Raw genomic sequence first — 11,558 nt, 5'->3', positions numbered from 1 at the left:
GATATGATCTAGTTTAGCTTGCATGTGTGGGCATATTTTGACGTCTTTACCTAAAACATTAAACATTTATAATATTTAAAATAAAACGGAAAGTAATAAGGAGACTAACATAATTTAAACCACTTATTTGGTGCTTAAACCACCTTCAGCAAGTTTTGCCAGCTGTGGTAGAGCGCAACGGAGGCTCCACTGGAATGTAGCAGATGTGTTAAAACTTGGTATTATTTATTAATATGTTATTAATGTGTTTTTGTGTTCCTCGTCTTGTACGTCGCCGTGTTATTGTGCGTCAACGTCACATTTATCTGTCCTTAAGTGCGCATATAGTCGAACATTTCTGCTCGACATCGGTAGAAACAAACTTCACAAGTTAAACTCCGCGGACACTGATGAGCTGCAAGATTTCGGCTTGCTCCGGATGCCTACCCATCCTCCGACCCCCACCTCACCACCTCGCCCACAATGGAGGCGCTTCAAGCGGCGCGAGAGGAAGCAGAAGAGGGGTAAGCGCGGGGGTATCCGAACAAGGCTAGCGGCTAACCCCCACAAACCCGCTATCCCCTCCATCATTCTAGCGAACGTACGCTCGCTAGACAACAAACTGGACTACATCCATCTACTTCGTTCATCACATAGGACTGTAAAGGACTGTTGTGCTTTTGTGTTTACGGAAACTGCACATTAGTGAGCAGCAGACAGCCCACCCCGATGCTTTTCTCATCCTGGTAGGGGACTTTAACCATGCAGACCTAATGTGTTTCCAAAAATACAACAACACATAGACTTTCCAACATGGGGCAATAACACAATGGACTTTGTTTACACCACACAGAGAGGAGCTTACAAAGCCTTCCCCCTCCCCCACCTTGGTGGACCACTTAACTGTCATGCTAATGCCTGCTTACAGACCGATCGTTAAAGTCACCAAACCGGTTTGCAAGGAGATACAAGTGTGGCCAGAAGGTTCTTCAGAGGCTTTACAAGACTGCTTCAATACCACAGACTGGGATATGTTCAAACAGGCTGCCACTCAAAAGAGCAAGAGCACCAGCCCCAATCATGTACACCTTCTACAGAGGCACTATTGAGAGCATCCTGACCAGCTGCATCACTGTGTGGTTTGGAACCTGCAATGCATCCTGCAGGAAAACACTTCAACGCATAGTGAAAACAGCTGAGAAGATCGTTGGTGTCTCTCTCCCCTCCCTTCAGGACATTTACAGCACACGTCTTACCCGTAAAGCCCTCTGCATAACAGCAGATGCCACCCACCCAATGCACAACTTCTTCAGTCTGCTGCCATCACACACACACACACACACACACACACACACACGCACACACACGCACACACACACACACACACACACACACTAATTTATATATGTTTGGTTGACAATAAATAAATAAAAGAAAGAATTAATGAATGAATTCGACAGTCTGCTTGTGCCTCTATGTTTGTTAGTTACTGGAGACATCCAGTAAGACACAGTCAAATATTCAGTCCAAATGCACTGGAGAGACCTGAAACATGTTAATTTTTCCTTATTGGCTATATGACATTTAGATGTTGCATATTATTCTGTGGTCTTAAGGAAAGTGTTAAGTATTTCAGCACATAAGAGCAAATATAGCTTATAGCCCATTTCGTTGCGCTTGGCAGCTTTTCACTAATAAAGCTCTAATAAATCGCAGACACGACACAATGACGGCGTTAATTATACAACGCAGTGTTTACGATCATATTAACAACTAACATTAATATCAATAACTCCTCTCGCTTTAGACTTTACCTTTTAGAGCTTGTTCTTGTCGGCGCAATATAAGTTTATTGCATGTATAGCTACGAATCAGATTATGAAGAATGATTAAGAGCATGCTTTTCCTTTATTTCATTCTTTCCGTAAGGTGTTTTATTTATTTATTTATTTATTTATTTATTTATTTATTTATAATTTTTTTAAATAATGATGACAATATTCACTGTCTAAGCATTCCTCGGTATACTACCAACAAATTATGCCCCTGTACCCAAGTAGCCTACCTAAGTTAATTTACATTTCATGTAAAAAATAAGAAATCAAAAAAGACCAAAGTATTATGCTAAATAGCCGTACAAACGAACATGTTTGTTGTTTAACTTTCGTTGATAAAACAACACAATACAGCCTATAATAATGTAGGCTAGTTAAATAGAAATAACTTTAACTGCTTGAAACAGTAAACGTTACATTTTAGAAACTTCAAAAATACTAATCAATAATAATATAAATAGTAACGAAGAACAAAAATATTAGCCTAGGCTTGTAACAACATAAGTCAGATGTTGAAAAACCTGGCTGGGAAGACGGCGATAACATGAATTTTCTGTTCTTCAACGAGAAAAAAAAAAAAAAAAAAAAAATCGCAGACACGACACAATGACGGCGTTAATTATACAACGCAGTGTTTACGATCATATTAACAACTAACATTAATATCAATAACTCCTCTCGCTTTAGACTTTACCTTTTAGAGCTTGTTCTTGTCGGCGCAATATAAGTTTATTGCATGTATAGCTACGAATCAGATTATGAAGAATGATTAAGAGCATGCTTTTCCTTTATTTCATCCTTTCCGTAAGGTGTTTTATTTATTTATTTATTTATAATTTTTTAAATAATGATGACAATATTCACTGTCTAAGCATTCCTCGGTATACTACCAACAAATTACGCCCCTGTACCCAAGTAGCCTACCTAAGTTAATTTACATTTCATGTAAAAAAATAAGAAATCAAAAAAGACCAAAGTATTATGCTAAATATCCGTACAAACGAACATGTTTGTTGTTTAACTTTCGTTGATAAAACAACACAATACAGCCTATAATAATGTAGGCTAGTTAAATAGAAATAACTTTAACTGCTTGAAACAGTAAACGTTACATTTTAGAAACTTTACAAATACTAATCAATAATAATATAAATAGTAACGAAGAACAAAAATATTAGCCTAGGCTTGTAACAACATAAGTCAGATGTTGAAAAAAACTGCGTCTCTCCGCCTTTTGTTTTCTATTCATATTTTAAATTCTTTGCCAGAAAAACTAACATGTTGACATTGTTCGGTTTAAGCGGAGACTTATTTGAGATTACAATGTTTCCAGCAGCACTGAGACGTGTGCCTGTAGCGCATGCAGATACTTTTTCGCAACCGTGGCAAAAAGGGTATCTTGCTCCGCCGCCTGCATTTCTCGGAAACCAGCTCTACATCGCGGAGCGGCGCGTTCTCAACTACCAAATATGCTGCTCCATTTCTCATCAACGTCTACTATTTATCAGTTTCTCTTTTGTATTTGGCCATTTTTGAAAAGGCCTCTCTGCCATACCTGGCTGGACTAGCTGGGCATTTGCGTTCAGTAGATGACACCAGAGCTGGCTCCGCATTTCATGGGCTGGGTGACATGACCGCAGCTCTGGAGGTTCGACGTGTTTGTCCATTTAACACTTATTTTTCTAAACAAGCCCAACAAATAGCTTCATCCTAATTATTGATTCGCCTTTCTCGTTCGCCACGAATCCAAAATGTTTCCAGATTGGGGATGTAATATAAGTTTTCCAGCGAGGTTCATGGCTGAACTTGAACTTGCTGTATCACATCTAAGTTAACGTTATATTCATAAATGTATAGGCTACTTGGCAACAAAACAGAAAACGTGTGTTCTAGAGTGATTGTCATCACGGTGACCGTCACAGCCCTTACATATGACATTGCATACATGTTTTATAAGCTATAAAATGAAAGCCTCAGTTTGGTGCGGAGTTATCATTATACCAAAATCAAGAAAATCTTTGAATTTGTTTGATTCGTAGATTGTAGGCTATTTTAAAAGCTGATATTATATAAGAACTATTAATAACTGTAATTTTCAAAAAAAATAAAATAAATAAAATAAAAAAGGGGTTTGTTGGTTGTAGCCCACCCTAAATCATCAACAGCCTGCTTTTTTAAGTTTATAAAGTTCCAGACAGCACAGAGGTGATCTGCATTAGCGCTGGTTAATGTCAACTCTGTGTGAAACTGTGACCAGAAATATCCTTCTTTCAATTTGCTTCTTTGGCAAAATGCGTCTGTAGAAACGTGTGTTTGCATGTGTTACCATCCAAAGAGTTAACAAATATTTGTTGTACATTTAGTGGCCGATCACAAAGCGCACGCCTTTACGTTCCAAAAACTCGCGGCGCACCGCGCTGCCTTTTATGGTTGACAAAAAAAAAGAAGCCCTGCACTCTTTTGTATGTCACTAGAAAACGACTGAATCAGCTGGTGTGCGCGAGTCGAGTTGCTGTCGATGTTATAATTGTAATTTTAATAATATTGAGATATTCAAGATCTAAAAAAACAACTCTGGATAACTTGAAACAGCGACCACAAGTACTCTCCTCCATCTTTAAAAGTTTGCTATACTCACATTGACAACCCAAACCCCGCTGTCACCTCAACAGAAACCCTGCAGTGCTTTCATTTGACTGAACAATGAAACAGAAGTAACACGCTTTTCCGCTCGAGCACACAGCACACAACGGCAAAACTTGAAGCGCGCTGACCGATGATAAGATCATGTTTATTACTAAGAAAACTAACTCAAAATTATGTTTTAATTGAACACATCTGATCACATAAGGTACGCACAGAAAAGTCTGTTTAGTGTTGTGGAAAGGCAAAGCTGAATATCTGTGGTTAAACTGCCACCCAGCGGTCAAAAGCTGCTGGCGCACCAAGTACCGCTGTCGCCGCGGTATGAATGGCGCCAAAAGGAACACATTGAAGTAGTAACATCTGTATCACACTTGTGTCTGTACCCAGACTTGGGACTTGAACACCATCGTTCACTATAGGCATTCCACGCAGGTAGGCGACAGCAGTAACAAAACAAAAAAGCCAGCTCAGGTATAGGTGTTTTTCGCCATGCTTAAGTAGCACTATGGTTTTGAAGTTCTTTTTGTTGTCCAAACATAAAAATCCAAGATGGCACCGATGACGATGGCCGCCTCTGTGTCGTACTCTGCAGTAGTGTTTGTGTTTTTGTTAGTTTGTCCTGTCTTGAGTCATATTCCTACAATTAGTTTCACCAGAGACGAATTGTTGGACATTCGGGCACATACACCACCGAATATTTTTCCATACCTGGATTTATCTGATGTTCCGTTGGACATTGTAGTCGGAGGAGCCGCGGTGCTGCTCAAACGCTTTCAAGCGCGCAGACGAGGAAAGTGTGCAGGCGCGCTTGTGAAACTCAGACAGCGCGGATTTCGGACCGCGTTGCCTAGCATCCATCTGGCAAATCTCTGTTTTCTACCCAACAAAATAGACGAACTCATTCTGCTCTCTCAGACAAACAGGGATTTTCTGCATTCAGCTGCTCTGTGTTTCACGGAAACCTGGCTGAACGACACCATACCGGACAACGCGCTTCACCTACCGGGCTAGTAGCTGTTCAGAGCTGTTCAGAGCGGATCGCGACGAAGAATCAGCGCGGAAATCACGCGGTGGCGGGACGTGCTTTTACATCAATGAAAGGTGGTGTACAGATGTAACAGTTTTAAAGAAGATGTGCTGTCCAGATCTCGAAGCACTGTTTATTAACTGTAAGCCTTTTTACTCCCCGCACGAGTTCTGCTCGTTCATCCTCATCAGTGTTTACATTCCTCCGCTCGCGCACGCAAGCCTACAGAAACTAGCTGATCAGATCACGGTGATCGAGCAACAACACCCAGACTCTGTTTTAATCATTCTCGGGGATTTTAACAAAGCAAAACTGTCCCGTGAACTGCCAAAATATAGACAGCATGTTACATGTCCCACAAGAGACAGAAATATACTGGATCACTGTTATACTACAATAAAGGATGCATACCGCTCCGTCCAACGAGCAGCTTTGGGACACTCTGACCATTGTTTGATTCATCTCATTCCAACCTACAGGCAGAAACTGAAAACAGCCAAACCTGTATTAAGATCTGTGAAAAGATGGTGTACCGAAACAGAGCGGGATCTACAAGCCTGTTTTGACCTCACTGACTGGAGTGTTTTTGAAGCTGCTGCAAACGACCTGGATGAGCTCACAGAGACTGTAACATCTTATATCAGTTTCTGTGTAGACGTGTGCATTCCAACCAGGACTCAACTCACATACAACAATGACAAACCATGGTACACTGTAAAACTCAGACAGCTACGTCAGGCCAAGGAGGTTGCTTACAGGAATGGGGATAAGGCCTTGTATAAGCAGGCCCAATACACACTGGAAAAGGAGATCAGAGTCGCAAAAAGGAACTATTCTGAGAAACTAAGGAGTCAGTTCTCTTAAAGCGACATCTGTGTGGAAAAGTCTGAAAAACATCACAAACTACAAGACACCATCCCCCAGCACTGTAGACAATGAACGACTTGCAAACGATCTGAATGAGTTTTACTGCCGGTTTGAGGAAACCCCCCACATCCACTCTGAACTGCTCTTCACGCCACCATTAACACCTCCACCACCCCCCCCGCCTCCCCCATACCTGCCCTACAGTTCAGTAAAGAGGAGGTGCGCCAGGTCTTCCGGAAACAAAAGAGGAAAAAAGCACCAGGCCCAGATTTTATAACACCAGCCTGTTTAAAATCCTGTGCTGACCAACTGGCCCCCATCTTCACCCTGATCTTCAACAGATCACTGGAGCTGTGTGAAGTGCCCTCCTGCCTCAAACGCTCCACCATCATCCCCATCCCAAAGAAACCCAAACTTACAGGACTAAATGACTACAGACCGGTGGCACTAACATCTGTGGTCATGAAGTCTTTTGAAAAACTGGTGCTGGCCCACCTGAAGGACATCACTGAACCCTCACTTCAGTTTGCCTACACAGCAAACAGGTCTGTGGATAAATATAAATGTGGATAAGTAAATATGGGACTGCATTATGCTCTGCAACACCTAGACAGACCAGGGACCTATGTGAGGATCTTGTTTGTTGACTTCAGTTCGGCGTTTAACACTATCATCCCAAAACTTCTCCTGCCCAAATTAACTCAGCTCTCTGTGCCCACCTCTGTCTGTCAGTGGATCAACAGCTTCCTAACGGACAGGCAGCAGCTGGTGAAGCTGGGAAAATTCTCATCTAGTATCCGCACAATAAGCACTGGCGCCCCCCAGGGGTGTGTCCTCTCCCCACTGCTTTTCTCCCTGTACACGAATGACTGCACTTCAAAAGACTCCTCTGTGAAGCTCTTGAAGTTTGCAGACGACACCACACTTATTGGCCTCATTCAGGACGTTGACGAGTCTGCTTACAGACAGGAGATTAAGGAGTTGGCTGTCTGGTGCAGTCACAACAACCTGGAGCTCAACACGCTCAAAACAGTGGAGATTATAGTGGACTTCAGGAGAAACCCCCCTGCTCTCCCCCCACTGAGCATCATGGACAGCATTGTGGCAGCAGTCATTCAGGTTTCTGGGCACCACCATCTATCAGGACCGGAAGTGGGACACTCACATTGACTCCATTGTCAAAAAAGCTCAACAGAGGCTGTACTTTCTTCGTCAGCTGAGGAAGTTTAACCTCCCAAAGGAGCTCCTGAAACAGTTCTACACCTCCATCATTGAATCAGTCATCTGCACATCAATAACTGTCTGGTTTAGCTCAGCTACTAAATACGACCTCCAAAGACTACGTCGAATAGTTCAGACTGCTGAGCGAATCACTGGTACAACCCTTCCTACTCCCTAAGAACTGTGCTTATCCAGAGTGAGCAGAAGGGCTGCCAAAATCACTCTGGACCCCTCACACCCAGCACACTGCCTCGACGATACAGAGCTCTGCGCACCAGAACAGCCCGACACAGAAACAGTTTCTTCCCTCAGGCAATCCATCTCATGAACACTTGATGATAATAATTGTGGAGCCAACATCACTACTTGCTAAACACTTTTATACACATATACACTTATTTAACAACACACTTTACATGCCAATTTGCACATAACAGCTGCACATATAATGTTGTATATAGTAATAAACACGTACATACACTTGTCAATCTGTATGTTTGCACTCACTACTTCTATTTTTTTTTTTAATATATTTATTATCTGTTTTTTGTCCTGTCTCTGTAATCCTGTTGCACTGTAGAAGCTCTGTCACGAAAACAAATTCCTCGTATGTGTGAACATACCTGGCAATAAAGCTCTTTCTGATTCTGATTCTAATTGTACCATATTATACGGCGCAGTTGTACGTGAAACAGTAGCAACACTTTAGTTGCAGTCAAACTGGTAAAAAACAGACCTGCAGATGTCTGAAAACCCAGATATTTGATATTTATCTCCCGCAGCGTTTCACAGGTACATATGACTGTCGCTACCTTGCCATCTGATTCCTTTTTTGAAGCTACTGCCACATCATTTCCTGTGGAAGTTACAATTTTGGTGTGATGTCAGGGGGAAGAAACGTATGAACAGTTGTTTTGCCAATTATAGGCTGTTGTGCTCTCGTTTTGTTAATGAGTACTGTATTTTTTATTGATCTAGCAGATGTCCCTGAAAAGTGGGAGGGGATAACCTACTTCGAGTGGGCAGGGAGAACCAGCACATTAGCATTTAACGGCACTGGTGAAAACAGCTAAAATTGATTCTGACCCAAAAATGGACATTTACTAAAAAGCGATCCTGGTATTTGAAGCATTGGATTAAATGTTTGTATGTTGTTTTAATATGTATATTTATGATTGTATTGCATGCTTTTGTATTTTGTTTTGTTTTTGGATACAGATCTAAAAGTCTAATAAAAGCATTAACTAGAAGCTAAAGTTCACTGACAAAGTTTGATGTTGGCTTGAAAAAGCCTGTCACGTGTGGAAGTGAGTCGAGGACAACAAAAGTAAGGATCCATGTGCAGTTTAATAAGATTAATTATATATGCAGGTAATGGTCAATACAGGAGCAAAACAGGAACATACAGGTAATCTAAATCGTAGTCATAAAACAGGCATAAGGTTGGGGCAGCAAAAAAGCATACAGCAAAAAGACAAGACTTGGGTCAAAAACACAGGAGGCAAAACAAAGAACTAAAAACGCTTGAACACAAACAGTGGCAGCAACCAAAGACTAAGCAAAGAACTAGTGTGTGTGTGTGGTGTATAAATGGTCCAAATGGTCTGCGATCACCGGCTTCAGCTGCGTGTGTCATCAGCTGTGATCGCCAACTGGTGTGTGTGAACATTGTGATGGTATTTGTAGTCCGTAAAAGTGACTCATATAGTTCTATATAGATTGTGACTGCTCTATAAGCGAATTCCAGACACTCCCAGAACAGTCCAGGAGGGAGGTGGAGTGGAGGCAGAACAGGAGGAAGGTCAGAGGGTGTGGAGCTGCGGAGGGCCTGGAGTGTGGAGGATCAGAAGCCTGAAGCTGCTGAGGGCCTTGGACATGGAGCTGTGGAGGCTCAGAAGCCTGGAACTGCTGAGGACCTGGCACAAGGAGCTGCGAAAGATCTGGAGACTTTCGTTTAGCAAGCACTGACATGTAAGACAACTCCCGTAAATCAGGAGGCTCTGGTTTGGAAAGTAATGGCAGTTCAAACGACCCCAGTGGTGCAGGAGAATCTAGGTCAGAAGGCACCGGTGCCTCAGACCACCCCGGTAAGTCAGGAGGCTTAGAATCAGGAGGCATTGACAGTTCCTCCAGCTCTGGAGGCACTGAGGTTTCACCTGGCTCTAACAACACTTGGAAATCACATGGCTCTGGCAGCACTGGGAAGTCACATGGCTCTGGCATCACTGGGAAGTCACACAGCTCTAGCAAGCCTTTAAGGAACTCAGGTGATATCTCTGGCCTTTCGTGGGATTTAGGTGGCAGCTCCAGCTTTTCATGGGATTCAGACGGTGTCTCCGGCCTTTTGTGAGACTCAGGCAGTGACTCCGGCCTTTCGTGGGACTTAGGTGGTGGCTCTGGCAGCTCTGGAGGATCTGGCAGCTCTGGCAGTGACGGAGAATCTAGCAGTTCTGGTAGTGACGGAGAATCTGGTAGCTCTGGAGGATCTGGTAGCTCTGGCTGTGAACTTGGATGTCGGGCAGAAGAACGAGGTACAAGTAATGCTCTCATCATTGTAACTGTGGGGTGAGCCAAAAATTGTAGGTGTTTCCTCCACCGCAACAGCGACAGTGAAGGCAGAGATCGACAATAAAAGTGTCAAATCAACAAACTGAAAAATAATTCAGTGTGACCAACATTAATAGTCCATGTTGGTTAAATGAGTGATAAAAGCGAATAATCTTACTCTCTGCTGAATCCATAATGGCTGAGTCTTTCTGTCACATGTGGGAGCATGTGGACAGGTTTCAACACACAGACTGGAGTATGTTTGCTTCCAAGGCCACCTGTGGTTCTCACACAGACATAGACAGTTGCACTTCCTCTGTTCTGGAATACATCAACACCACCAGAGACGGTGTTACCCAGAAGCAGATCACCACATACCCAAATCAAAAGCAATTGATGAACAAGGAGGTGCGCCTCCTGCTGAAGGTACGAAACACTGCCTTCAGATCAGGTGATGCACAGGCCTACAGCACTTCCAGGGCTAATCTGAAGGAGGGCATCAAAAAGGCCATGCACTGTTACAAGCTAAAGCTAGAGGAGCACTTTTCCAACTTGGCGCATGTGGCAGGGCATCCAGGCCATTAGCAACTACAAGCCCAGCTATTCCACACCCACAATGTCTCTTTCCTAAATGAGTTAATGACTTTTATGCTTACTCTTAAAGAGAGAATAAAGACACCACTACCAGGATCACTTCCTCAACCGACAACTCACCTATCATACTCACCTCCTCAGAAGTTTACACCACACTGAGGCAGATCAATGAATGTAAGACCTCAAGGCATGTGCAGAACAGCTCGCTGGGGTATTCACAGACATTTTCAACCTGTCCCTTAACCTAGCAGCTGTGCCAGCATGCTTTAAAATCACCTCTTTTCATCATGAAGTGCTTTGAGTGTTTGGTCCTGGCACATCTAAAAGACTCACTCATATCCATACTGGACTCACACCAGTTTGCCAACAGGAGCACAGAAGATGCAGTCTCCATAGCACTGCACTCTGTACTCACACACAATAAAAACACTTATGCACAAATACTGTTCGTTGACTTCAGCTCAGCATTCAACACTGTAATACCCTCTAAGTTAATTATCAAACTTAGAGACCTGGATATTAACACCCCTCTCTGCAACTGGCTTATGGACTTTCTGACTAACAGACCTCTGAATGTTAGATCGGGCCAAATCTGCTCCACCACTGTCACTATCAACACTGGTGTACCACAGGACTGTGTGCTGAGCCCCTTCCTCTACTCTCTTTTCATGCATCACTGCAGGCCCATGAATAGATCTGACACCATCATCAAATTTTCAGATGACACTACAATGATTAGTCTAATCAGCAACAATAATGAGACTGCTTACAGAGAGAAGATACAGCATCTGGCCACTTGGTGCACAGACAATAATCTGCTCCCTAACACCACCAAGACCAAG

Source organism: Danio aesculapii, chromosome 12, assembly GCF_903798145.1.
Source record: "Danio aesculapii chromosome 12, fDanAes4.1, whole genome shotgun sequence".
Taxonomy (NCBI): Eukaryota; Metazoa; Chordata; class Actinopteri; order Cypriniformes; family Danionidae; genus Danio; species Danio aesculapii.
This window is presented reverse-complemented; position numbering follows the sequence as displayed.